At 40.1% G+C, this 27295-nt stretch overlaps 1 protein-coding gene and 1 long non-coding RNA gene across 3 annotated transcripts in view; both read right to left on the bottom strand.

Moving 5' to 3' along the window:
• Positions 1-439: 439 nt before the first annotated feature.
• On the bottom strand, positions 440-2299 carry LOC140629440 (uncharacterized). Of its 2 annotated transcripts, none has more exons than XR_012027272.1 (3): positions 1699-2299; positions 1134-1282; positions 440-654 (listed from the first exon to the last, which is right to left on the bottom strand). It is a non-coding gene; the product is annotated as an uncharacterized lncRNA (long non-coding RNA). The 2 variants fall into 2 exon arrangements; XR_012027273.1 differs by having other exon boundaries at positions 1835-2299.
• Positions 2300-20937: 18638 nt separating this feature from the next.
• Positions 20938-27295, bottom strand: part of LOC140629438 (ankyrin repeat domain-containing protein 26-like) — a 98130-nt gene continuing 91772 nt past the window's right edge. The window contains exons 10-11 of the transcript XR_012027271.1: positions 21632-21780; positions 20938-21152 (exon numbers count right to left, since the gene is read on the bottom strand). The gene's annotated coding sequence lies outside the window, so the exon portion shown is untranslated. The remainder of the gene's footprint in view (positions 21153-21631; positions 21781-27295) is intronic.

Genomic DNA, 27295 nt, shown 5'->3' with positions numbered 1-27295 from the left:
TGAAAGTCTGAGTTGCCCCCACCCTGGTGCATCCTATCCAGTGAGAAAAACCCTTTCAGAGCCACAAAGAACAGCTCACCAGAAAAGCCTCTGAAATCGTTGTTGTTCCTGATAATCACTGTCACAATCTCCTTTCTAACAACCCTGTCCATCTGCAAAGCACTTTACTACGGATATCAGGAACATCTTTATGTTGCCAAATAACAACAAAGGAACACGAGCGAAACTATTATCTCTGCTAGAAGAGAAAAACCACAATCCCAGGGCTTGCTTTCTTCTCATATTCTCCTCTGCCTCATTAACTCCATTGCTATGTTACTAATTTCAAGGAAGCAGGAAGAGGTGATGGGAAAGGGGAGGTAAATAATAATCCACATGCCTGTTTCCCATCCCAAGTGCAGGATACACACTGCTTGCCAGACTGTGGGTCGAGCCATACCTTGGTTTAGAGACAGTGAGGATAGTAGTAAGTGTACTGGGGGTACATTTGTGGCTGATCCAGGCGTTTACCCATGTAGCTGGAATCTTTATCTCCGAGGCAGGGAACTCGATGACACGGTATGGTGCCCCAGGCCGAGCGTCCTCTTAAACCACTATTCCTGATGGTCCCGATGACTGATGAGGCTTCAGAGATCCTTCGTCTTCCACCACTCACTAGTTCCAACACGGCAGGAATTTAAAAAAGAAACACACCAAAAAAATAGAAAGAAAGAAAGAAAGAAAGAAAGAAAGAAAGAAAGAAAGAAAGAAAAAAGGAAAGGTATTGGTAGAACAACACACGCACACACACACGCGCGCACACACACACACACACACACAGCCTTCCCAGATCCTGCCTTCCTTCCCCCAGCTGCCAGGGTCCACTTGGGATGAGGCACTTTGTTCTCTACCCAGGCTGTCTGTAGTGATGTCAATTGCCAGCGTTTGTAAAGAGGGAGAGAAGAAAAAAATCAAAGTCTTTTTAGCACAACTCCGAATCCTTGCAGATCAGCTTCCTGTCTCCTGTTTGTCTCTTTCCCCACCTTAAAGAAAAAGGGAAAAAAAGAAAGAAGAAAGAAAGAAAGAAAACAAAAAAATGAAAAAGAAAAAAAAAAAAGAAAGAGAAAGGGGAAAAGAAAACAAAACAAAACAACCTTGCACAGCCTGGTTGCTGCTGTCTCCCTTCCAGAGTGACATGGTGTTCGGGCTCCTCCTGTCCTTTCATTCACTTCCTCTCCTTCCAGCTGGTGGGTGGAACCTCTCCAGGGAGCAGGGTATGCAGTCCAGAAAGCTGCAGTATTTCCTCCAAGAAAAAAAAAAAAGCCTGCTTCAACCCCTGCTGCAAGCAAAGTCCTGATTCCCTCTGCTGGCTATCTCGAACAGCAAAGCAATTTTTGCAGCAAAGCTGCTGCCGCTGGAACTGAACCCAGGGAACTCAAATTCGGGTGGTGGATTATTTCTTATCCTTCCCTCCATCTACCCCACACAAGAGCTGCCTTTTTTTTCTTGCCAAGTGGCAAGGTAAGCCACACTGCTAAAGCAAACACAGAAGACCACGGGAGGGAAGAGAGGACGAAGGGAGGAAGGAAGAGAAAGACAAAAATAAAAGCAGACGGACGACCCGTGCTGGTTAAAATGGAACAAGTGTGTCCCAGATGCTTTCAGAACCTGTTAACATACGAAAGCCAGATGAATCCAAGACCCGGTCCAGAAACTAACCTTTTACTTCTCGGACGACACGGAGGATGCTAAGCATTGAAGAAATTTGAGAGTCTATGCCAGGACTACTATTAGCAAGCCCTGCATCGTCAGATCACAAGGACCCACTTGCCATAGCCGAAATGATCATTCTTACCCTTACATCCGTTTTGTAAGCATCAAAGGAGGTATCCCATTAGGTTTACAGGCGTCTTCATAAATAAAAGCTCTGGTTCTCTCACTGTCTATCTATGATGATTTTGATTCAGGGATGCTTTAATCACTTTCCCGATGTCATCACAAAAAAAAGCACAATTACCTGACAGAGTTTTTCCCCACCAATAATAAGTAATATTCTGACATGTCTGTCGGCTGTTACATTATAATACAAATGGTTTCAGCGAAAATATATTTCCTTTAAGGGTCCCTTTTCAAGGCAGTCAAGGCTAAAATTAGACATGCCAGCTGTGTTTTGCTGTGAGCGCTCACGCATGCCCAAAGCGTGGCCAGACCAACATTGAGCGCCTCTCCACTTCGTCAAACCAGCTCTGTTCTCCCCAGCCTAGAGCTGCCTTTTCAGATAAGAGGTTCCTGGTACAAATCCAGCTTCCTAGTGAGGAAGAACAGAGAATTCCAGCCCGGTGCACAATATGGTATCCAGCCACAAACAAGCCCTGCCGCCCGTGAGGTCACTGGCTTTCACTCAGGGGTCTGGTTATTAGAAGCTGTGTGAGTGCATGGATATTCCTTGGAAAAAGTTAAGGATGGTGGATAAATAGCTTTATGTTTGACAAGAATAACAACCAGAAAGAAGGAAGGAGAGAGGGTGGGAAGGTAGGAGTTAGAAGCCCTGATATCACTGTCATTAAGAGAATTAAATCAATTCCACCAACATTGAAATGTGTTCTTCTGGGCCTTATTCGTCCCATCCAGAAAGTGGAAATGCTGCCAACTTATGTGGCTGAAGGTGGTAAACGGAATCAGATACTAAATCAAAACTACATTGATTTAAAAATCATTCAGTGGCATCTCAATGCTCAGACAATAAAGTCTTGGCTTCTTGGAATAGTTTTCAAGACCCTTGAAAACCCAACTTTATTCTCCAGCCTCAGACAGTAAACTCTGGCCCTCGTAGTCTATATCTGAGTCACAGTGAACTGCTTTTAAAGTGGAATGTGCGGAGGATCCCTGGGTGGCTCAGCGGTTTGGCACCTGCCTTCAGCCCAGGGCCTGAATCTGGAGTTCCGGGATCGAGTCTCACGCCGGGCTCCCTGCATGGAGCCTGCTTCTCCCTCTGCCTGTGTCTCTCTGCCCCTCTCTCTCTGTCTCTATAAATAAAATCTTTAAAAAAATAATAAACTGGAATGTGCCCTCTCAGGGACTTCTGTCATCTGCTCTGCCCCAAATGGTCTTGCATCCCCATTCAGCCCATCCTTCAGCTCTCAACACGGATATCACCCCTCGGAATAGCTTTCCCTAAAGCCTCCTTTCCCTGCTGCACCTTATATTTGCCCTAAAAGGATGCTTATCCTGGGCAACTGTCTGTTAATTGCATGTTTGTTTCTTCTAGGATGCCGGAAAAGCATCAGGAAAAGCAGAAAAGTAGGAGTCCCCATCATTCTCATTCACGTTCCTATTTCCACAAACTGTCATGGAATCTGACACAAAATGGTGCTCTGCAAGTGTTTGAAGAGTAAGATACCTTAAACCCGATAAAAATTCTAACTCAATTCGTATCCTCTCTCAGTACATTTCAGTACACTTCTGGATGCAGGGGATAGAGTGGTAACACGGATCAGAACAATGTCCATCCCTCATAGAATATATATTCTAGTGAGGGAGATAAGCAAAGAAGTAAGCAAGTAAACAGGCATTATCAATCAGGTAATATGTAGTACTGTTCATAAATATAAAGCTAAGTAAACAGAAAGAGTCACAGGAATTCCACTTTAAATAAGATAGTCAGGAAATGCTCACCAAGAAAGAGCTCTGAGGTTAAAGGAAGAGTGGGAACCACACCCTGGGTGTTGTGTACTATGAGAGCACTTCTTGTGAGAGCCAAGGCCTTCGTTCCAATCCTGCCTTTGCCAGATCACTCTGCCTCCTTTCTCATCCATCCAGTGTCACTACACACTTCATACGGTTATCATGAAAATTCACCACAACAAACATGCAAAGCATTTATAACCCCTTGGAACATACTGGATCTGCCCAATAAATGTCAGCTTGTCTCTGGGGGAAGATCATCCCAGGCAGAAAGAACAGGAAGAACAGAAGGCCTGGCAGCAAGAACACTTCTTTTGAAATGTGTGAGAAATGGCATAGGGACTGAAATGGAGCAAGTAAGAAGTAAAGACTATCAAACAAGACTAGAGAGGTTCCCTAGACCAGATCATATAAGCCTTGATGAGGAAAGCTAAATTGCTGACAGGTAATAGTATAGCCTGGACTCTACCCAAATATTTTGATTATAGATCTAGCCATCTTCAACTATGGAATGCTGTTCTCCTAAATGACTTATTAAGGCTCCTCCAAATACTAAGACTTTTAAGGTCAGGATCCTCAATTTTGCCATGATGAGCAAAGGCTATCAATATTCTTTTACTAATAACTGGCCTAGCTACTCCTTGGAAGGAAAAGATTAGTGTCTTATTTACAAATGAAAGACCAAATAAATAACTCCTTCACCCACGCTATAGCTCACTTATATGTAAAGTTCCCAGCATGTGTTGATGCTTTCTGCAATTTCTACACAAATTGCCACTTTACAAAATGGTATTGGATTATTGCTATATTCTTGGCATCAACTGTCATTAGTCTAAGCACATTCATCGAACACTTAAAGCTTTTCTTAAATAATGCAAAGACAGTTTACCACTTGTGAGAATCGCAGAACCTGTGTTTTATTTATTTATTTATTTATTTATTTATTTATTTATTTATTATTTATTTGTTTGTTTGTTTATTATTTATTTTCCTTCAGAGATACCAGTAGCCATCACAACTGAGGAGGCAAGATACTCGTGTCGGAAATGGTTTTTATATCATGTCTACTCTGTTGGAGCCATAGTGCTTTCCATTTAAATGATCAAGTTAAGGTAGGAGGTAACTAATTTAAAACACTCTCTAAATCAGAAGCCAGCTGTGTCCCATTTGCCAAGTAACAAACAAATTTTGTACAAATCCAAGAGCAGCAAACTCATCAAAGGGCATGGACTCTTACAGATTCACGGGATTCATGGCACAGACTGGAGAGGCACTGATTTAAGACAAGTTCTTGGTTTCTAGGATAGAGACAACATCTCAGACATACCATCCATAAATAGAGAAGTGACGGTACCGAAACGAGGTTCAGTTGGGTAGAGACAGAGATTCTCTTCTGGTTTGCTCTTGATCTATCCAGTCAAAGAATAACTGGGTCCTCTCTTTGGCTGATTTATTTTTTAAATGACAAAGACTTAGTCAAAAGCAAAAGGAAAGAACAATAGAGAGAGAGGCATCATCATCATCATCATCATCACCATCATCATCACCATCATCATCATATGCTATCTTTGAAAGCAAGTATACTATTCTTACATTCATGATCATGAATAAATTAAAACAAACAAAACTGCCACTCGGTATTTGTTGCCCTCTTTATTCAAATTTGTGAAATCTCTTCAACACAGCAGTTGCCAAACAGATATTAAAGGTAAATGTTGTTGTTGTTGTTGTTGTTGTTGTTGTTGTTTTAGAAGACAAGATGGTAGATCACAAACTCCAACAGTAAAGTAGTAGTCTTTTGTCCTACTGGACATACCCATGGTTTAGGAACATACCCGAGACAAACTAGGAGAAAGAGACCACTAGTGATTCAAGCATTTGTGGTCCAAATTTAAACTATAATTAAATGTAAAATTTTAATGTAGATAAAAACAATGAAAATTGGCCTTGCTTCTGAGCAAAATTATAATGGACTATATTTTAAGACAGTCAACCAAATGGAGAAGAATAATTTAAAACAATGAACATTATTAACTTCAACGAAGTTTTACTGAGCATCTTGTATGTGCCTAAATAACCAAGAATAGCAATATAAAAACCATCACCCTTGTCCTCAAGTAGACTTAACATCTCCATATCTATTAAACATCAGTCATTCATAAATGACCTAAATGCCTTTCCTCTTATCTAAATACTAAATTTTAATAATTGTTATTAAATAACTTTAAGTTGACCCAATTTTTTAAATACATATTTTATTATAAATTTAAACAATGATATACTTGAAAACTTATGTTTATTTTGTTTTATTATCTTTTTAAAAATACTTATTTATTCTCTTGTTTTTTATATACTTAATACTGTGGTAGTCACATATGTTTCTCCTTTACCACTAGGATTACCAAGAGTCACATTTCTCCTCTTCATTGAAATTAGGCATGACAATGTGACTTGCTATGGCCAATAAAAATATGAAGCAAAAGTGATGCATGTAGAATCTTTTAACTGTTGCTGTTTGATTCACTGGTCCACTCTTCCCTGATGGAAGCATGTGCTTAGATGGAGGAAGCATATTGGAAGGCTTAGAATAGCTGCTTCAAATAGTCACCTGAACCAGCCACTGACTTGTCACGAGCAAGAAATAAACTTTTGTTGTAATTATGCTAATGAGATTTAGTGACTTACCACAGCATCACTTAGCCTACCCTGACTAATATGATATTACTTGTAGTGTGATTTTATGCTTATTGATTTCTTTCTTTGAGAGTCTCTCCCACTAATATCCAAGCTAAAAGGGCAAGGAATTTATCTATCGTCTTCACTGTTAAATCTCCAGCACCCAGAACAATCCTTGGGATTTAATAGACATTTAATAAATATTTGTTAGATAAATGAGTAAAATATTAATTTAAAATCATCTAATTTATCTATCAGTGGTTAAAATGCAATACTTCATGAAATAGAAGGGAAATGAGGCTTATACTTAAAATGGAAAAAATGTTTAAGTCTTCTAGGAGGAAAATTGCTACGAGTGGAACTACTAAATGTTCAGAGACAGGGAAGGTTTTTTTGTACTGATCATATAGATGGCCTTTCATATACTAGATGCTGTACTAGAATTTCAGAAATGTTTCCCCAGTTAGAACTTAACAAGTTACTGGAAAATGGGTATGATTCTCCCTACTTTTTAGTTGAGCAAATTAAGAAGGAAAGGGTTTAGCTATCCAAACCAAATTAATACAGTTGTAACGTGGTAGGGGAATATTCCTAAGTCACATCTGCATAAAGCCCAAACCCAGATTTTTTTCTCAGCATCACTTGATGGAGATCTTAAATGTTTTATTCCAAAACTAGATTAAGATAATCTTTGTGTTTACAACAGAAAACTCACAGTATACATAAAAGTCCTAAATAAGTCAGTGTGTTTTCATAGAAACAGATGGTACTGAACAGAGAAAAAACTGGAAAGAAAGAACATGGCCTTCTATCAAATAGTATAAACTCTATTTGGACCACAGATGTGATGGTTAATTGTATGTGTCAACTTGGCTAGGCTATAGTGCCCAGTCATTTGGTCAAATACCAGTCTAGATGTTGCTGTGAGGTATTTTTCGATGTGGTTTACATTTACATGAGTAGACTCTGAGTAAAGCACCTTATTCTTCACAATGGGACTGAACTTCATCCAAAAACGTAAAGGCTTTAAGAATGAAGACTGAGATCCTTTTAGAAGGAAGAAATTCTGTCTCCAGACTGCCTTTGGCTTCTAGATTCGACGTCAGCTCTTCCTGAGTCTTCAGCCTGACAACCTGACCTGAAGTTTGGGGATCCACTCCCACCCCCCAGAATCACATGAGCCAATTCCTTTAAGATTCTCTTTGCATACAAACACATCTTACAGGTTATGTTTTTCTGGAAAACCCAGACAAATACACTAGGTTAATAAAATGAAATAAATGACAGCAATGAAGGTCAGTGATATAGGCACTCTTACACATTCCTAGTAAATATCTATAATGGTTCTAATAGAGCTTAACAAAATGTATAGCCTTAAAACTTTTCATCCTTGTCAGTCCCAGTAATTTCGGTTCTAGGAATCCAAACAGATCATCACTAGACATTTAGGAATAGGTAATTGGAGAACTCTGAGTATCCAACTCTAGTTTGGTTAAGTAAATCACAGTACAGAGTATGATTCAACCATTAAAATGATACTTAAGAAATACTTTAACATATGGGAAATGCTTAAGTCAAATAGTTAATGAAAAAATCAGAATACAGGGACACCTGAGTGGCTCAGCAGTTGAGCGCCTGTCTTTGACTCAGGGGGTGATCCTGTGGTCCTGGGATCAAGTCCCACATAGGGCTTCCTGCATGGAGCCTGCTTCTCCCTCTGCCTATGTCTCTCTCTCTATCTCTCATGAATAAATACATAAAATATTTTTTAAAAAAGAAAAAATCAGAATACAACCTTGTATACACAGTAGGTTTCCAACTATGAACTAAAAACACATAGACAAGACAATAGAACAACTACATCGAAGTAACAATAGTGGAAATGTTTCCTCTATGATAGTGTTATTGGTGATTTTACTTTTTTTCCTTATCCTTCCAGAAATCCCAGCATTTTTCAAATTTGTCTTAAAATGAGCATATATTTCATTATTTAAAATAAATATTATTTTTAAAGAATTCTCTTAGGTAAGTATATTCTTAAGATTTTTGTTGTTGGGGGATCCCTGGGTGGCGTAGCGGTTTGGCGCCTGCCTTTGGCCCAGGGCGCGATCCTGGAGACCCGGGATCGAATCCCACGTCGGGCTCCCGGTGCATGGAGCCTGTGTCTCTGCCTCTCTCTCTCTCTCTCTGTGACTATCGTAAATAAATAAATAAAAAATTAAAAAAAAAAAGATTTTTGTTGTTGTTGTTGTTGTTAGCTGACAGGACATTTTAAAACACCCAGATATGACATTAAAATAAATTGTGTGTGCACTTGAAATAGCCATTTCCTTCTTACCTGAATCAAACATCACTTTAAGAAAAGTTTACCTTTCTTTAAAGACTGGGAGCATAAATTCTATAATTTAACAATGACAAAACTCTGATTTAAGGCCTATAACCAAATATCCTCATTTAAAGAAAGAAAAACAGCTACCAACGGCAAAGGACATATCTTTGCAGACACTACAGTAAACCTACATAAGCATCTAAAACATTAATTTTTTTAATATCCACTAATTCTGCCTTTGCATTTCTTTCTCTTTTTTTTTTTTTTTGCATTTCTTTCTCATAAGTTTATTTGTAAACATCAGTTTGCTTACAATATGCTGTAGAAACAGGGAATTTCTTTCTTTCTTTCTTTCTTTCTTTCTTTCTTTCTTTCTTTCTTTCTTTCTTTCTTTCTTTCTTTCTTTCTTTCTTTCTTTCTTTCTTTCTTTCTTTCTTTTTGGGGGGGTGGCTATCACTGTCTCCTTGTATATTTCCGTGCAAAGAATTCCACTATTTGCAGACCACTGAGCCAACTTTGTCTTCATGTAGGTGGCAGATTCTTGTGGCCTTCTTATAAACACACCTTCCGCCATGACTTTTGCCAGCAGTGAACCAGAGCTTTAGAAAACACCAACTAACAGCCTCAAAGTCAGGACAGATGAGTAGCTGCTTTGTCACATGAGAAACACATTTTCCTAAAAGGAATATCATTACTTTGTATTCACTATTCAGCTTCCAGCTGCCAAAAGCTAAGCAAGGTAGGTCAATATGACCACATTTGATTGGCTGGGCTGAGCCTTCTCTCTAGAAACATCTGCAGAAGTCCAGGCTAAAAGTTCACTACTAATTAGAATCACTATGCTGTACACCTAAAACTAACATAATATTGTATGTCAACTATATTTCAATTAAAAAATTTTAAAAAAGAAATTAAAAAAGAAGAATTACTGGATAAAATACAAGATATCCAGTTAAACTTGAATTTCAGACAAACGATGAATACATTTTTTAAAAAGATTTTTATTTATTTATTTATTTATTTATTTATTTATTTATTTATTTATTCATGAGAGACACAGACAGAGAGAGAGAGGCAGAGACACAGGCAGAGGGAGAAGCAGGCTCCATGCAGGGAGCCCGATGTGAGACTCGATCCCGGGTCTCCAGGATCACACCCTGGGCCGAAGGCAGGTGCCAAACCGCTGAGCCACCCAGGGATCCCGATTAATACATTTTTAATACAAATTATGTCCCGCCCAAATATTGCACATGGCACTTCTCATGAAATATCTGGGCCATACTTTTAAAAAGCACTCAATGCTTATCTGAGACTTAAATGTACCTGGGTGTTACATACTTTTTATTTCCTAAAGCTAACAAACTTAATCCTAATTGATGCACTTAGAAGGTCTACAGGTCTTTTAGAGGATATAAGAATTGGTAGAAAGTTCAAACTTAATGACAACGGAAATGCTTAATATATTCAATCCTCTTTACACTCAAACCACGTAAACCAAAAATGTCCCCATTTTAAGTCTCTTAAGAAGAATCCATACACTGATCTCTGGGTTTTTTGGTTTTTTTTTTTATGATTGTAAACTTGTTTTTTTTTTTCCTTTTACACGAGGAAACATTTAAATTTTTTCTTAAGTTGTTATTCAACGCAATAAAGTACCTATCAAAAATGACAGATGCCTAGATCCTATCCCTGATATCAGAAAGTTGCAACCTAGAGAACCAGACAAAAGCACAAAATAATAGAGAAAAAGAGACCAAGGCAGTTCTCCTGTGTCCATGATCAGTGTGTACTGCGATCAAGAATAAGTGTCTAGCAACTATATAGTAATTTGTCAGCAGAAGTTTATGTCTCTTGTCTCCAAGAAATAAAAGTTTGGACTTGTATTTTGAAAGTCTACACTTCATTTTTTTCTAGTAATTTCTATCGCACATTACAGAGATATCAGCTGAGGTCAATTAGAAATAAACAAAAACCTGTCTTTCATGACAGTTTGAAAAGTGCTGATCTAGAAAATATTCAATTGTCTTATTTCCTTTCATTTCCACTTGCACATTTCTAGTGGTGGAGAAGTTGCATCGATGTGTTTTCTGATTGAGATACAAGGAATAATGAAACTCATATGAACTACAAAGGAAAAATGCAATTCTCTCAGATTTACTTTTCTTGTCTTCCTAACTCACTTTTTAAAAATCTATTCCTTACCCTCTAACCTATGTCACCTTCCTGACCCCAAGGACAATATTTAAGAGTACCAAACCCAAAGCCAGGAGATGTGAGACTTGTTGCTTGGGACCCTGGATAGAATGATTCCCCAGCCAAAGCCTCTTGTGTAAAATGTAGGTTGTAATGAGGTCATCTAAGGTCGTTTCCTAACTCCAATAGTCCATGATGCCGGGATGTGCTTGTTAAACTCCGATGACACCGCATCATTTTAGCTCCAGGGATACACTGGCTGGCCCCTGGGGTGGATGGCGAGCTTCAGGCCAATAGCACAAGCTTGACATGCTTCAGCCAGGGGCTTTATGTGACGCCCAGCCATTCCCAACAGCTGTAGGCTGGGAGGCCCCAAGTCCAAAAATAGCCACACAAATTATGATTTCCCTTCTAGAGATGACATCTCTGTGAATGGCACTAAATCAAGGCCAAGCAGTTAGCCTGACACTCTAGCCAATGCCTCGAAAACAGCTCAATCCCTGGAAGTCTAGGTGTACCATCCATCCCACCCAGGGCTTTCAGTATTTGAATGTTGATGCTCATTCTGCAGTCAGGAAACATAATTATTCGTTTTTCTTTAAGGAAGTTTATGACCGAAGGTAATGGGGGGAACATAAATGTACTGACTGTTTACTGACACTCATAAATGCTATGAACACAGACATATAATTGTCTCCTGAAGATCTGCTCTTGTAGTGTAGAATCTTCATTTTTAGCAATTTAACTACTGAAAGTTTACCCACCTTGAGGAGAATTATTTAGTGGAAAATAAAACTTAGCACCTATTTCATTCCGTGCTCCAACAACTTTCATCCTTTCAGAAAACTGGCTTTCCCATAAAATTTGCAGAAGGTAGCTTGTTATATAGGGCTAGTAAAACTAAGAGGTAATTAGTACAAACCAAACCTCTAAATAATAATGTCAAGTTTTAACATTTGCAGAGTTCTGGATCAACATTAACTAATAACTCCTCTCTCTGTTTTCCTCTGTGAGAAAAAAACTTTGTTATTCACAAATTATCAAGATAGAAAACAAAACAAAGAAATTGGTTCTGGCTAATTAGAAAAAAAAAGAAGAAAGAGGAAGAAGAAGAAGAAGAAGAAGAAGAAGAAGAAGAAGAAGAAGAAGAAAAGAAGAAGAAGAAGGAGGAGGAGGAGGAGAAGTAGAAGAAAGAAGAAGAAGAAGAAGAAGAAGAAGAAGAAGAAGAAGAAGAAGAAGAAGACGAAGAAGAAGGAGGAGGAGAAGGAGAAGAAGAAGAAAAGAAGAAGAAGAAGAAGAAGAAGAAGAAGAAGAAGAAGAAGAAGGAGGAGGAGGAGAAGGAGAAGAAGAAGAAAGAAGAAGAAGAAGAAGAAGAAGAAGAAGAAGAAGAAGAAGAAGAAGAAGGAGGAGGAGGAGGAGAAGGAGAAGAAGAAGAAAGAAGAAGAAGAAGAAGAAGAAGAAGAAGAAGAAGAAGGAGGAGGAGGAGGAGGAGGAGGAGGAGGAGGGGGAGGGGGAGGAGGAGGAGGAGAAGGAGGAGAAGAAGAAGAAGAAGAAGAAGAAGAAGAAGAAGAAGAAGAAGAAGAAGAAGAAGAAGAAGAAGAAGAAAGAAGAAGAAGAAGAAGAAAGAAAGAAAGAAAGAAAGAAAGAAAGAAAGAAAGAAAGAAAGAAAGAAAGAAAGAAAGAAAGAAAAGGTAAGCAGCTCAGGTCAGAATTCAGCAAGTGCAAGCAAATGTTTACACCTGTTCAGAGTTAAGAACAATGGTCACTTATGACTAGGATGGACCATTAGGTCACACTGAGCTCATTTTTAGGAGACCGTCCAGGAAGGCTTGGCATTGCAGAATGGGAGAAACCAGTGTGAAATCCCTAGACTTTTGGATTACTGCTCTCCTACCTTAACTGCTGCAATGACAGGTACATGTGTGTGTGCAGGGGAGGAGGGACAGAGACGCTGCAAGTAACTCAGTGTGTACATGGCCTGCCTGTAGCTCTCCCCCAACCCCCCAATGGGCAGCTTTGCTAAATTTGTCAGTTAACCTTGCCTTACCCCTTCCAGGAGTGGCCGTACTGTCAGGGTCCCCAGGATGTCACCTCTTGGCTAGCAAAGAGAGTTAAAAGTGAACCACTCCAACAAAGGAAAAAAATAACAATGCTGAATAAGACCCCTTACCAGCTCATCTCTTTTCCTTCCTCTCCAAATTCAGTAGGAAAGAGAATTGAGAGCTTGTCAGGATTAGCTGCATGGCATTAAACAGTCCCTCCCAGGGAAGGCACAGAGAAGAGACTCCCTGGTACCTTGCTTTGGGGAGTGGCCCATAGGAACCCAGTGTCAGCAAGTCTCCAAAAAAGCAGCATCTGGAAAAGGAGACATCTCGCCCAGAGATGCCTCTTTCTTCCTCCCCTCCCAGACCTTAGGCTGAAAACATTGAGTTCTCTTGGTCTATAAAGGAGGACATATTATTAAAAGGGCCATAGGGAAGCCCGTCTATTTCTCAATGTCCTAGAATGCCATCCAACCATCTGGGGTCAGATGCCCATTCTTCATCTCTCTCTGACTAGGGGGTGGGAGGCTCATGCCAATGCTTGAGTTCATTCTGATTTTAAGATTAAGACAGAGTTTTCTCTCCCCTCCTGAGAGAAAGGTACACAGGTGTCCAGAGAGAGGGAAACAGTCAGGGACCACTGTGCTAATGTGGACCTGTGGATCTGGTGGTTTTGACAATGGGAAACCAAAGGTGGTTCTGAAATGGGATCTGGTGTCCAGATCCAGCTTACTTATTTTTGCTGAAAACTTTAAAAATTAGTTTCCTGGTAAAGAAACAATGTTGTGTCAAGGTCCCTGGAAAAATTAAACAGTGTTATTCTGTAAGGTCTTAATGGGAGGATCTATCCATTTTGACCAGGGATAAATGTATTCGATTCAATATGTTTGGTTTGGGAAATCTCTTTTTGTCAAACCCAGGATAACCAATTGTCCATTATACCATGTCCTTGCTAAGAGAAGCTGATGTAGAAATATTTAACCACCCCATCCATAAACATTTCTTTCCTCCCAGAGCAGAAAAAGGCTGATCTTCTCAAGGCCTAATGTTATTTATTTTCCAGTGAAGGGATATGATTTTTATGCCAGGTACAGTTTTCCTTTAGCATTTTTAAGTGCCTGCTTTTTAAGTGACTCCTAGAACTGAGATCCTGACCACTTGCCCTTGTTAAATATCTGGCGATCCTTTTACCCAACAGATGGGAAGGGCCTCCTGATATGCCCCTGGCCTAATTTCAATTTGGGTAATTGCATTCTGTCGACTTGAAATTTCCCCACCAGTTTAACCTGCCTGGGATATGGTGCCTCCTTCTCGGTCCTGAACTGCCTGGCGTGCCGATGGAGGCTGGGGAACACCTGGTGCATTCCACCCCAGAAGTGGATACATTTTAGTGGCAGGTGCAAAGGTTTTCTTCAGCTGAATACAAATTCTAACATAGGAATGAGCCTCTTGGATGCTTTTTATTTTTATTTTTCTCAATGAACATAACTTTCGCAGAACCAAAAATATAAAAGCATCCAAAGCATCAATATGAATGGAAAAGAAAATACATGCTCACTAAAACCAATCTATTGTGTGATCATTTTGCATTCCGTGAATCTTACAATGCTTCTAGATTTGAATGTTGACAATAAGGATAAATAATTCACATAAAGCAATCATTCCTTTTCTCAAAGAATTTTACACACAAATACATGTACACACGGGGGCACATGGGTATGTGCACACATCCTTCCATGCACGTATAGGGGTGTGTGTGTTTGGGTATACCAACTCTTACCTCCCTCTGGAGGGTCCTTTTTAGTTGGGAATAAAAACAGCTTTCCCCACAAAAATACCATGTTAGGCATTCTATGCATATCTTATTTGAGTAGGTAATACATTTAACTGTAAAGAGCTTATCTCCTGTAACAAACTGGAATCTTAGAAGGTATCCTATCCGTTTCTGTTTCCCTGGCACCTAGAACATAGTAGGTACTTAACTAATGGATTAAAATATAGACTACGTAGACAAACCTATTTAATCTTTAGCTCTAAGACCCAAAATGCAATTTAAGGACTGCAGGTCAAGGTATAGTTTTTTAAGGTACACCTTAAAACTCCGGGAACATTGGTGGCCCCAAAGTCACATCCCTTGGCTACCTGAGCTCTAGGAACAGTTACGTGCAAGCATAGGCTCACCTTGCAAACGACCAATACCATCTCTCAGAGGTGACTGCCAGAGATGCTGGTCTGCAGATTCAAGGCGAGTGCACCAAACCAACAGTAAACCAGTGGAAGATAGGGGCTAGTAGAGAAATGCTCCTGCCTTCCAGACTTCAGGCAGACAATCCTGGAAGTCCTTCCATACCTTCTCTGCATATCTCCATAAAACTGAATCCCACTGACCAACCTCAGTTTTTTTTTTCTTTTTCTGTAATCTTTTTCTCTGTGACCTTGATAACACACCATTGTATTGGACATTTCTCCTTCCCATCTTCCCACTCCCTTGCTCCTGCTTCAGGGAATCACCTCTCAAATGGACTATCTGCCCCCTTGCCTCAGGCTCCGAATTTGGGGGAACCCAGACTCTAATGACTTAGGACATCACCATGCTGACAGTCACACCAGCAGACTATCCACATATGAACACATAGAGTACCTATTCCCCCACCATTCATTTTCTTTCCCTATCATAGGACAGATAAGCCATACACCAAGACCACTCTGATATATATATAGGCTGACAGATTATATGCTATATTTATGCCAGGAAAAAGGAGGAGAACTAAGATTGTGCCTTGATGTATTCTAACCATATTAGTTTAGCTCTAAATATCTTACCTTACCAATGGCTCAAGAGGCATTCCCAGAGTCTCATAATTAGTAGGACAGTCCAGATTCTGCCTCATTTTAGCCTCTGCAGGTCATCATAAATTAGCTTAGAGGCCCCAAGCCTCTGTATGACTCAAGCTGACTTGAATCCTAATTTGTACTATGCAGCAACCTTAGCAATGCCACTTGCATGCTTAAGTCTTTTGCTCTCTTGGCCCTTGGAAAAAACATATTTGCAGTAGCACCTGTCTCTGCCATCCCTGTTTAGTGTAGATCATCAATGGGTAGTGTCCTAACCTAAGAATACAGCCTGATGAAGACTTGGGTCCACCATGTAATGACTATGCACGTCATGAAGCCAAGGGCGGGCTGCCACAGAAGAGGGCCAAGCCATCTTTGAGTTGACTGCCTCATACTCACTGGAGGGCTACCCTGTTGGCCACACTAGATAGAGAAATGCAGGGAATTCTCAGCAGTTTTGAAGACACCGGTGTTTAGACCTCTGGCTTCTTTAAGGGCAAATTGAGGCCAGTGCCTAATATAGTAGCCAGAGTGGGCCTAAGGTGAGCTGAGGGACCAGTCTTTCAGTTCATGGAAAGGACTGTAGTACCTTAAAAGTAGTATTAGAGAAGACCCATGAGGGATATGGATCATCCTTTGATTCTCATAAAATTGATGATTTTTTATAAGACTGTAAAAGCTCTACTTTCTCACTATAAAATGCAAAATTGCATTAAAACAATTGTATAAAAATTACATTAAACATACATCTCTTGGGATCCCTGGGTGGCGCAGCAGTTTAGCGCCTGCCTTTGGCCCAGGGCGCGATCCTGGAGACCCGGGATCGAATCCCACATCGGGCTCCCAGTTCATGGAGCCTGCTTCTCCCTCTGTCTGTGTCTCTGCCTCTCTCTCTGTGTGTGTGTGACTATCATAAATAAATAAAAATGAAAAAAATTAAAAATAAATAAATAAAAGCTGCACTTAAAAAAATACATCTCTGATCCTATCTGATCCTATCACACAGAGGTAACAGCTATTAATATTTGCTCTATTTGTTTCTAGTTTTTCCTATGAATAATGAATATATATTTCTCTCTTTCTCTGTGTTGTCCCTCTGTCCATATATGTGAGATCTAGAAAAAAATATTGTATTTCTGTGCACTTCCTTCTTCTGACAACATACCATGAACATTTTCTTTGAACACAGCACTTAATGGGGGCATAATATATAATCATAATATTTTGTAATTCTCTGTTAGGGATGTATAAGGTTTTTTAATGTTTGTTATGTATAACCTTATATTTATATATATTTCATATATACATGTTTTGAAATCCGCCCCCCCCCCTCAGTGTGGATTCTGGGATTCCTTTCTGCAACAAGGGCCAGATATCCATCAGTGGGCAGTGTCTGGGTCATCCACATGACCATGACAAGCCACCTTCTGTGTGTTGATATCTAGCCTCATGGTCACAAGATGACCACAGCAGTGTTGGCCACGTTATAATCGCCCACCTCAAGTGGTTTCTTCTTCCTCTGGTATCTTTTAAAAATGTAAGAAATCTTACTAAAGGCTCCTGCCCCCAACAGTCTGCTCCTCACAGTTCATTGGACAAAACGGGTCACGTGCAATTTCCCAACTCATTCACTGATGCAGATGGAAGGGTAATGATTGGTTTAGACTACGTAAGACACACCTCCCTCTGAGCCTAGGCAAAAGATCATTGGCTCCAAGCAAACAGCGGCATATGGCTGGAGAATGGAACATGTGCTGTGGACAAGAAGTGGAGTCCTCCTGAAAAGAAAGGGGGACTTAAAGAGGAACTATATTCAGGGAGGCAAGAAGCAATTGTCTCCAATATAAATTAAACTTGTTTCGTTATCTTCTCACCTACATTATCACGCTCTCTTCCCCGATAACATTGTCCTTCCTTAATTTACCAGCTAGACACTCCTTTTTAATCAAATGTGTGCTGGTTATCCATGAATCTCTAAAAAGTTAACTGAAAAATTAACATCATAATGATAATGAGTTTAAGGTCTTGCTCTCCTTGGGGGCATTTCTGTTCTAAAAGGCAGTTCTGAAAGATATAATCATCTTCACGATCTATAAGACCAAAGTAGTAATGGTAGTATGGCAGGCAAGAAAGGATTCAAGACCCACTGTGACCCTCCTACCTTGCTCACCTTCCTCACTCTGTTACACTCACACTGGCCTCCCTGCTGTCTCTCCAGGAAGCCAGGATACTTACACTTGGGAGCCTTTGCACTTGACTTCCCGCTGCCTGAAACAAGCTTTCTCTAGATAGCCTCAGGGCTTAATTCCTTGCTTCTTATAGTTTTCTTACCCATATGCCACCTTATTAAAGAGGCTTTCCTTGATCCTCTTACATAACATAGTACCTTCACTTCACTCTGTAGCCTATTACCCTACTTTCCACATATTTGGCACTTATAACCACCTGACATGGTATGTAGGTGTTTACTATCTTTCTCCTAAATAGAGAGTAAATCCTATGAGACTAGAGTTTATGTTTTTTTAGATTGATTTCTTTTTTTTAATTTATTTATGATAGTCACACAAGAGAGAGAGAGAGAGAGAGAGAGAGAGATGCAGAGACACAGGCAGAGGGAGAAGCAGGCTCCATGCAGAGAGCCCGACGTGGGACTCGATCCCGGGTCTCCGGGATCGCGCCCTGGGCCAAAGGCAGGCGCTAAACCGCTGCGCCACCCAGGGATCCCCGAGTTTATGTATATTCATTGTTCGTTCCTCTGAGCCTAGACACAGTGCCTAAAAAGCAGGCATTCCATTGCTAAACATTGATTGAGCTGCATCAGAATAGAAGCCTGATGGCAAGTGATGCAGAGCATTTTCTCATGTGCATGTTGGCCATGTCTATGTCTTCCTCTGTGAGATTTCTGTTCATGTCTTTTGCCCATTTCATGATTGGATTGTTTCTTTCTTTGGTGTTGAGTTTAATAAGTTCTTTATAGATCTTGGAAACTAGCCCTTTATCTGATATGTCATTTGCAAATATCTTCTCCCATTCTGTAGGTTGTCTCTGAGTTTTGTTGACTGTATCCTTTGCTGTGCAAAAGCTTCTTATCTTGAGAGACCACCTCACACCAGTGAGATTGGGGAAAATTAACAAGGCAGGAAACAACAAATGTTGGAGAGGATGTGGAGAAAAGGGAACCCTCTTACACTGTTGGTGGGAATGTGAACTGGTGCAGCCACTCTGGAAACCTGTGTGGAGGTTCCTCAAACAGTTAAAAATATACCTGCCCTACGACCCAGCAATTGCACTGTTGGGGATTTACCCCAAAGATACAAATGCAATGAAACGCCGGGACACCTGCACCCCGATGTTTCTAGCAGCAATGGCCACGATAGCCAAACTGTGGAAGGAGCCTCGGTGTCCAACGAAAGATGAATGGATAAAGAAGATGTGGTCTATGTATACAATGGAATATTCCTCAGCTATTAGAGATGACAAATACCCACCATTTGCTTCAACGTGGATGGAACTGGAGGGTATTATGCTGAGTGAAGTAAGTCAATCAGAGAAGGACAAACATTATATGTTCTCATTCATTTGGGGAATATAAATAATAGTGAAAGGGAATATAAGGGAAGGGAGAAGAAATGTGTGGGAAATATCAGAAAGGGAGACAGAACGTAAAGACTGCTAACTCTGGGAAACGAACTAGGGGTGGTAGAAGGGGAGGAGGGCGGGGGGTGGGAGTGAATGGGTGACGGGCACTGGGGGTTATTCTGTATGTTAGTAAATTGAACACCAATAAAAAATAAATTAAAAAAAAAAGAATAGAAGCCAATGGGACCTAATCCTGTGTAGTCATCTTTCTGTCATAACTCTGATGCCCACAGTAAGTCTAAGGAGGTCATATTTTCTTTTTCACCTATTTCCCTGTAGGCAAGACCTTCATTTTCCAGGATGCACTGTGTAGCTGTGTATGTCTTGAAATCTGAACAGTATCTATCTCTCTACTATGAAATAAAAGGCAAGTCCCAACTTAAGACACATCCTATAACTTGTAATACTATCTAATTAATAAAATGTGTTTCAATTCTGATTAAAATTTATCTTGAGTGCCAGAAATACTCATAAAAGCATATCTAAAAGCTACAAGGAAATAAGGTAATGTAATTATTCAACAATAACTTAAGAAGTACATTACCATGTGACTTGGAGCTCCCATCTAATGCTCTGGTTGAGACATATACACACACACACACACACACACAGAGAGAGAGTTTTATTTTTTATTTATTTTTAATTTTTTTAAAATTTATTTATGATAGTCACACAGAGAGAGAGAGAGAGAGAGGCAGAGACATAGGCAGAGGGAGAAGCAGGCTCCATGCACCGGGAGCCCAACGTGGGATTTGATCCCAGGTCTCCAGGATTGCGCCCTGGGCCAAAGGCAGGCGCCAAACCACTGCGCCACCCAGGGATCCCAAGACTAAAGTATTTAACCAATTCGTGTCCAATTATCATCAGTTATATTTCATCCCGTTTCAAGACCCACAGGCCTCCTGATGGCAGCCAGCACAGAAAAACAGAGCTTCGAAAAGTAAAGAACATCTATTGTAAGGCTCCAAACTTCAGTCTCTAGAGTCTTGATCACCCTCCATATAAAATAAAATATGTAAGGCAAATACACAAAAACAAAAGCACACCCAAACAAACTCTACGGGACGTCAGTTAGTCGTACTATACCTTCCCACACCTTCTTTCATTCTATACTCTGTGATTGAAAGTCTGAGTTGCCCCCACCCTGGTGCATCCTATCCAGTGAGAAAAACCCTTTCAGAGCCACAAAGAACAGCTCACCAGAAAAGCCTCTGAAATCGTTGTTGTTCCTGATAATCACTGTCACAATCTCCTTTCTAACAACCCTGTCCATCTGCAAAGCACTTTACTACGGATATCAGGAACATCTTTATGTTGCCAAATAACAACAAAGGAACACGAGCGAAACTATTATCTCTGCTAGAAGAGAAAAACCACAATCCCAGGGCTTGCTTTCTTCTCATATTCTCCTCTGCCTCATTAACTCCATTGCTATGTTACTAATTTCAAAGAAGCAGGAAGAGGTGATGGGAAAGGGGAGGTAAATAATAATCCACATGCCTGTTTCCCATCCCAAGTGCAGGATACACACTGCTTGCCAGACTGTGGGTCGAGCCATACCTTGGTTTAGAGACAGTGAGGATAGTAGTAAGTGTACTGGGGGTACATTTGTGGCTGATCCAGGCGTTTACCCATGTAGCTGGAATCTTTATCTCCGAGGCAGGGAACTCGATGACACGGTATGGTGCCCCAGGCCGAGCGTCCTCTTAAACCACTATTCCTGATGGTCCCGATGACTGATGAGGCTTCAGAGATCCTTCGTCTTCCACCACTCACTAGTTCCAACACGGCAGGAATTTAAAAAAGAAACACACCAAAAAAATAGAAAGAAAGAAAGAAAGAAAGAAAGAAAGAAAGAAAGAAAGAAAGAAAAAAGGAAAGGTATTGGTAGAACAACACACGCACACACACACGCGCGCACACACACACACACACACACAGCCTTCCCAGATCCTGCCTTCCTTCCCCCAGCTGCCAGGGTCCACTTGGGATGAGGCACTTTGTTCTCTACCCAGGCTGTCTGTAGTGATGTCAATTGCCAGCGTTTGTAAAGAGGGAGAGAAGAAAAAAATCAAAGTCTTTTTAGCACAACTCCGAATCCTTGCAGATCAGCTTCCTGTCTCCTGTTTGTCTCTTTCCCCACCTTAAAGAAAAAGGGAAAAAAAGAAAGAAGAAAGAAAGAAAGAAAACAAAAAAATGAAAAAGAAAAAAAAAAAAGAAAGAGAAAGGGGAAAAGAAAACAAAACAAAACAACCTTGCACAGCCTGGTTGCTGCTGTCTCCCTTCCAGAGTGACATGGTGTTCGGGCTCCTCCTGTCCTTTCATTCACTTCCTCTCCTTCCAGCTGGTGGGTGGAACCTCTCCAGGGAGCAGGGTATGCAGTCCAGAAAGCTGCAGTATTTCCTCCAAGAAAAAAAAAAAAGCCTGCTTCAACCCCTGCTGCAAGCAAAGTCCTGATTCCCTCTGCTGGCTATCTCGAACAGCAAAGCAATTTTTGCAGCAAAGCTGCTGCCGCTGGAACTGAACCCAGGGAACTCAAATTCGGGCGGTGGATTATTTCTTATCCTTCCCTCCATCTACCCCACACAAGAGCTGCCTTTTTTTTCTTGCCAAGTGGCAAGGTAAGCCACACTGCTAAAGCAAACACAGAAGACCACGGGAGGGAAGAGAGGACGAAGGGAGGAAGGAAGAGAAAGACAAAAATAAAAGCAGACGGACGACCCGTGCTGGTTAAAATGGAACAAGTGTGTCCCAGATGCTTTCAGAACCTGTTAACATACGAAAGCCAGATGAATCCAAGACCCGGTCCAGAAACTAACCTTTTACTTCTCGGACGACACGGAGGATGCTAAGCATTGAAGAAATTTGAGAGTCTATGCCAGGACTACTATTAGCAAGCCCTGCATCGTCAGATCACAAGGACCCACTTGCCATAGCCGAAATGATCATTCTTACCCTTACATCCGTTTTGTAAGCATCAAAGGAGGTATCCCATTAGGTTTACAGGCGTCTTCATAAATAAAAGCTCTGGTTCTCTCACTGTCTATCTATGATGATTTTGATTCAGGGATGCTTTAATCACTTTCCCGATGTCATCACAAAAAAAAGCACAATTACCTGACAGAGTTTTTCCCCACCAATAATAAGTAATATTCTGACATGTCTGTCGGCTGTTACATTATAATACAAATGGTTTCAGCGAAAATATATTTCCTTTAAGGGTCCCTTTTCAAGGCAGTCAAGGCTAAAATTAGACATGCCAGCTGTGTTTTGCTGTGAGCGCTCACGCATGCCCAAAGCGTGGCCAGACCAACATTGAGCGCCTCTCCACTTCGTCAAACCAGCTCTGTTCTCCCCAGCCTAGAGCTGCCTTTTCAGATAAGAGGTTCCTGGTACAAATCCAGCTTCCTAGTGAGGAAGAACAGAGAATTCCAGCCCGGTGCACAATATGGTATCCAGCCACAAACAAGCCCTGCCGCCCGTGAGGTCACTGGCTTTCACTCAGGGGTCTGGTTATTAGAAGCTGTGTGAGTGCATGGATATTCCTTGGAAAAAGTTAAGGATGGTGGATAAATAGCTTTATGTTTGACAAGAATAACAACCAGAAAGAAGGAAGGAGAGAGGGTGGGAAGGTAGGAGTTAGAAGCCCTGATATCACTGTCATTAAGAGAATTAAATCAATTCCACCAACATTGAAATGTGTTCTTCTGGGCCTTATTCGTCCCATCCAGAAAGTGGAAATGCTGCCAACTTATGTGGCTGAAGGTGGTAAACGGAATCAGATACTAAATCAAAACTACATTGATTTAAAAATCATTCAGTGGCATCTCAATGCTCAGACAATAAAGTCTTGGCTTCTTGGAATAGTTTTCAAGACCCTTGAAAACCCAACTTTATTCTCCAGCCTCAGACAGTAAACTCTGGCCCTCGTAGTCTATATCTGAGTCACAGTGAACTGCTTTTAAAGTGGAATGTGCGGAGGATCCCTGGGTGGCTCAGCGGTTTGGCACCTGCCTTCAGCCCAGGGCCTGAATCTGGAGTTCCGGGATCGAGTCTCACGCCGGGCTCCCTGCATGGAGCCTGCTTCTCCCTCTGCCTGTGTCTCTCTGCCCCTCTCTCTCTGTCTCTATAAATAAAATCTTTAAAAAAATAATAAACTGGAATGTGCCCTCTCAGGGACTTCTGTCATCTGCTCTGCCCCAAATGGTCTTGCATCCCCATTCAGCCCATCCTTCAGCTCTCAACACGGATATCACCCCTCGGAATAGCTTTCCCTAAAGCCTCCTTTCCCTGCTGCACCTTATATTTGCCCTAAAAGGATGCTTATCCTGGGCAACTGTCTGTTAATTGCATGTTTGTTTCTTCTAGGATGCCGGAAAAGCATCAGGAAAAGCAGAAAAGTAGGAGTCCCCATCATTCTCATTCACGTTCCTATTTCCACAAACTGTCATGGAATCTGACACAAAATGGTGCTCTGCAAGTGTTTGAAGAGTAAGATACCTTAAACCCGATAAAAATTCTAACTCAATTCGTATCCTCTCTCAGTACATTTCAGTACACTTCTGGATGCAGGGGATAGAGTGGTAACACGGATCAGAACAATGTCCATCCCTCATAGAATATATATTCTAGTGAGGGAGATAAGCAAAGAAGTAAGCAAGTAAACAGGCATTATCAATCAGGTAATATGTAGTACTGTTCATAAATATAAAGCTAAGTAAACAGAAAGAGTCACAGGAATTCCACTTTAAATAAGATAGTCAGGAAATGCTCACCAAGAAAGAGCTCTGAGGTTAAAGGAAGAGTGGGAACCACACCCTGGGTGTTGTGTACTATGAGAGCACTTCTTGTGAGAGCCAAGGCCTTCGTTCCAATCCTGCCTTTGCCAGATCACTCTGCCTCCTTTCTCATCCATCCAGTGTCACTACACACTTCATACGGTTATCATGAAAATTCACCACAACAAACATGCAAAGCATTTATAACCCCTTGGAACATACTGGATCTGCCCAATAAATGTCAGCTTGTCTCTGGGGGAAGATCATCCCAGGCAGAAAGAACAGGAAGAACAGAAGGCCTGGCAGCAAGAACACTTCTTTTGAAATGTGTGAGAAATGGCATAGGGACTGAAATGGAGCAAGTAAGAAGTAAAGACTATCAAACAAGACTAGAGAGGTTCCCTAGACCAGATCATATAAGCCTTGATGAGGAAAGCTAAATTGCTGACAGGTAATAGTATAGCCTGGACTCTACCCAAATATTTTGATTATAGATCTAGCCATCTTCAACTATGGAATGCTGTTCTCCTAAATGACTTATTAAGGCTCCTCCAAATACTAAGACTTTTAAGGTCAGGATCCTCAATTTTGCCATGATGAGCAAAGGCTATCAATATTCTTTTACTAATAACTGGCCTAGCTACTCCTTGGAAGGAAAAGATTAGTGTCTTATTTACAAATGAAAGACCAAATAAATAACTCCTTCACCCACGCTATAGCTCACTTATATGTAAAGTTCCCAGCATGTGTTGATGCTTTCTGCAATTTCTACACAAATTGCCACTTTACAAAATGGTATTGGATTATTGCTATATTCTTGGCATCAACTGTCATTAGTCTAAGCACATTCATCGAACACTTAAAGCTTTTCTTAAATAATGCAAAGACAGTTTACCACTTGTGAGAATCGCAGAACCTGTGTTTTATTTATTTATTTATTTATTTATTTATTTATTTATTATTTATTTGTTTGTTTGTTTATTATTTATTTTCCTTCAGAGATACCAGTAGCCATCACAACTGAGGAGGCAAGATACTCGTGTCGGAAATGGTTTTTATATCATGTCTACTCTGTTGGAGCCATAGTGCTTTCCATTTAAATGATCAAGTTAAGGTAGGAGGTAACTAATTTAAAACACTCTCTAAATCAGAAGCCAGCTGTGTCCCATTTGCCAAGTAACAAACAAATTTTGTACAAATCCAAGAGCAGCAAACTCATCAAAGGGCATGGACTCTTACAGATTCACGGGATTCATGGCACAGACTGGAGAGGCACTGATTTAAGACAAGTTCTTGGTTTCTAGGATAGAGACAACATCTCAGACATACCATCCATAAATAGAGAAGTGACGGTACCGAAACGAGGTTCAGTTGGGTAGAGACAGAGATTCTCTTCTGGTTTGCTCTTGATCTATCCAGTCAAAGAATAACTGGGTCCTCTCTTTGGCTGATTTATTTTTTAAATGACAAAGACTTAGTCAAAAGCAAAAGGAAAGAACAATAGAGAGAGAGGCATCATCATCATCATCATCATCACCATCATCATCACCATCATCATCATATGCTATCTTTGAAAGCAAGTATACTATTCTTACATTCATGATCATGAATAAATTAAAACAAACAAAACTGCCACTCGGTATTTGTTGCCCTCTTTATTCAAATTTGTGAAATCTCTTCAACACAGCAGTTGCCAAACAGATATTAAAGGTAAATGTTGTTGTTGTTGTTGTTGTTGTTGTTGTTGTTTTTAGAAGACAAGATGGTAGATCACAAACTCCAACAGTAAAGTAGTAGTCTTTTGTCCTACTGGACATACCCATGGTTTAGGAACATACCCGAGACAAACTAGGAGAAAGAGACCACTAGTGATTCAAGCATTTGTGGTCCAAATTTAAACTATAATTAAATGTAAAATTTTAATGTAGATAAAAACAATGAAAATTGGCCTTGCTTCTGAGCAAAATTATAATGGACTATATTTTAAGACAGTCAACCAAATGGAGAAGAATAATTTAAAACAATGAACATTATTAACTTCAACGAAGTTTTACTGAGCATCTTGTATGTGCCTAAATAACCAAGAATAGCAATATAAAAACCATCACCCTTGTCCTCAAGTAGACTTAACATCTCCATATCTATTAAACATCAGTCATTCATAAATGACCTAAATGCCTTTCCTCTTATCTAAATACTAAATTTTAATAATTGTTATTAAATAACTTTAAGTTGACCCAATTTTTTAAATACATATTTTATTATAAATTTAAACAATGATATACTTGAAAACTTATGTTTATTTTGTTTTATTATCTTTTTAAAAATACTTATTTATTCTCTTGTTTTTTATATACTTAATACTGTGGTAGTCACATATGTTTCTCCTTTACCACTAGGATTACCAAGAGTCACATTTCTCCTCTTCATTGAAATTAGGCATGACAATGTGACTTGCTATGGCCAATAAAAATATGAAGCAAAAGTGATGCATGTAGAATCTTTTAACTGTTGCTGTTTGATTCACTGGTCCACTCTTCCCTGATGGAAGCATGTGCTTAGATGGAGGAAGCATATTGGAAGGCTTAGAATAGCTGCTTCAAATAGTCACCTGAACCAGCCACTGACTTGTCACGAGCAAGAAATAAACTTTTGTTGTAATTATGCTAATGAGATTTAGTGACTTACCACAGCATCACTTAGCCTACCCTGACTAATATGATATTACTTGTAGTGTGATTTTATGCTTATTGATTTCTTTCTTTGAGAGTCTCTCCCACTAATATCCAAGCTAAAAGGGCAAGAAATTTATCTATCGTCTTCACTGTTAAATCTCCAGCACCCAGAACAATCCTTGGGATTTAATAGACATTTAATAAATATTTGTTAGATAAATGAGTAAAATATTAATTTAAAATCATCTAATTTATCTATCAGTGGTTAAAATGCAATACTTCATGAAATAGAAGGGAAATGAGGCTTATACTTAAAATGGAAAAAATGTTTAAGTCTTCTAGGAGGAAAATTGCTACGAGTGGAACTACTAAATGTTCAGAGACAGGGAAGGTTTTTTTGTACTGATCATATAGATGGCCTTTCATATACTAGATGCTGTACTAGAATTTCAGAAATGTTTCCCC

The sequence above is a fragment of the Canis lupus genome (assembly GCF_048164855.1).
Source record: "Canis lupus baileyi chromosome 5 unlocalized genomic scaffold, mCanLup2.hap1 SUPER_5_unloc_5, whole genome shotgun sequence".
NCBI classification, from domain to species: Eukaryota; Metazoa; Chordata; class Mammalia; order Carnivora; family Canidae; genus Canis; species Canis lupus.
This window is presented reverse-complemented; position numbering and strand designations above follow the sequence as displayed.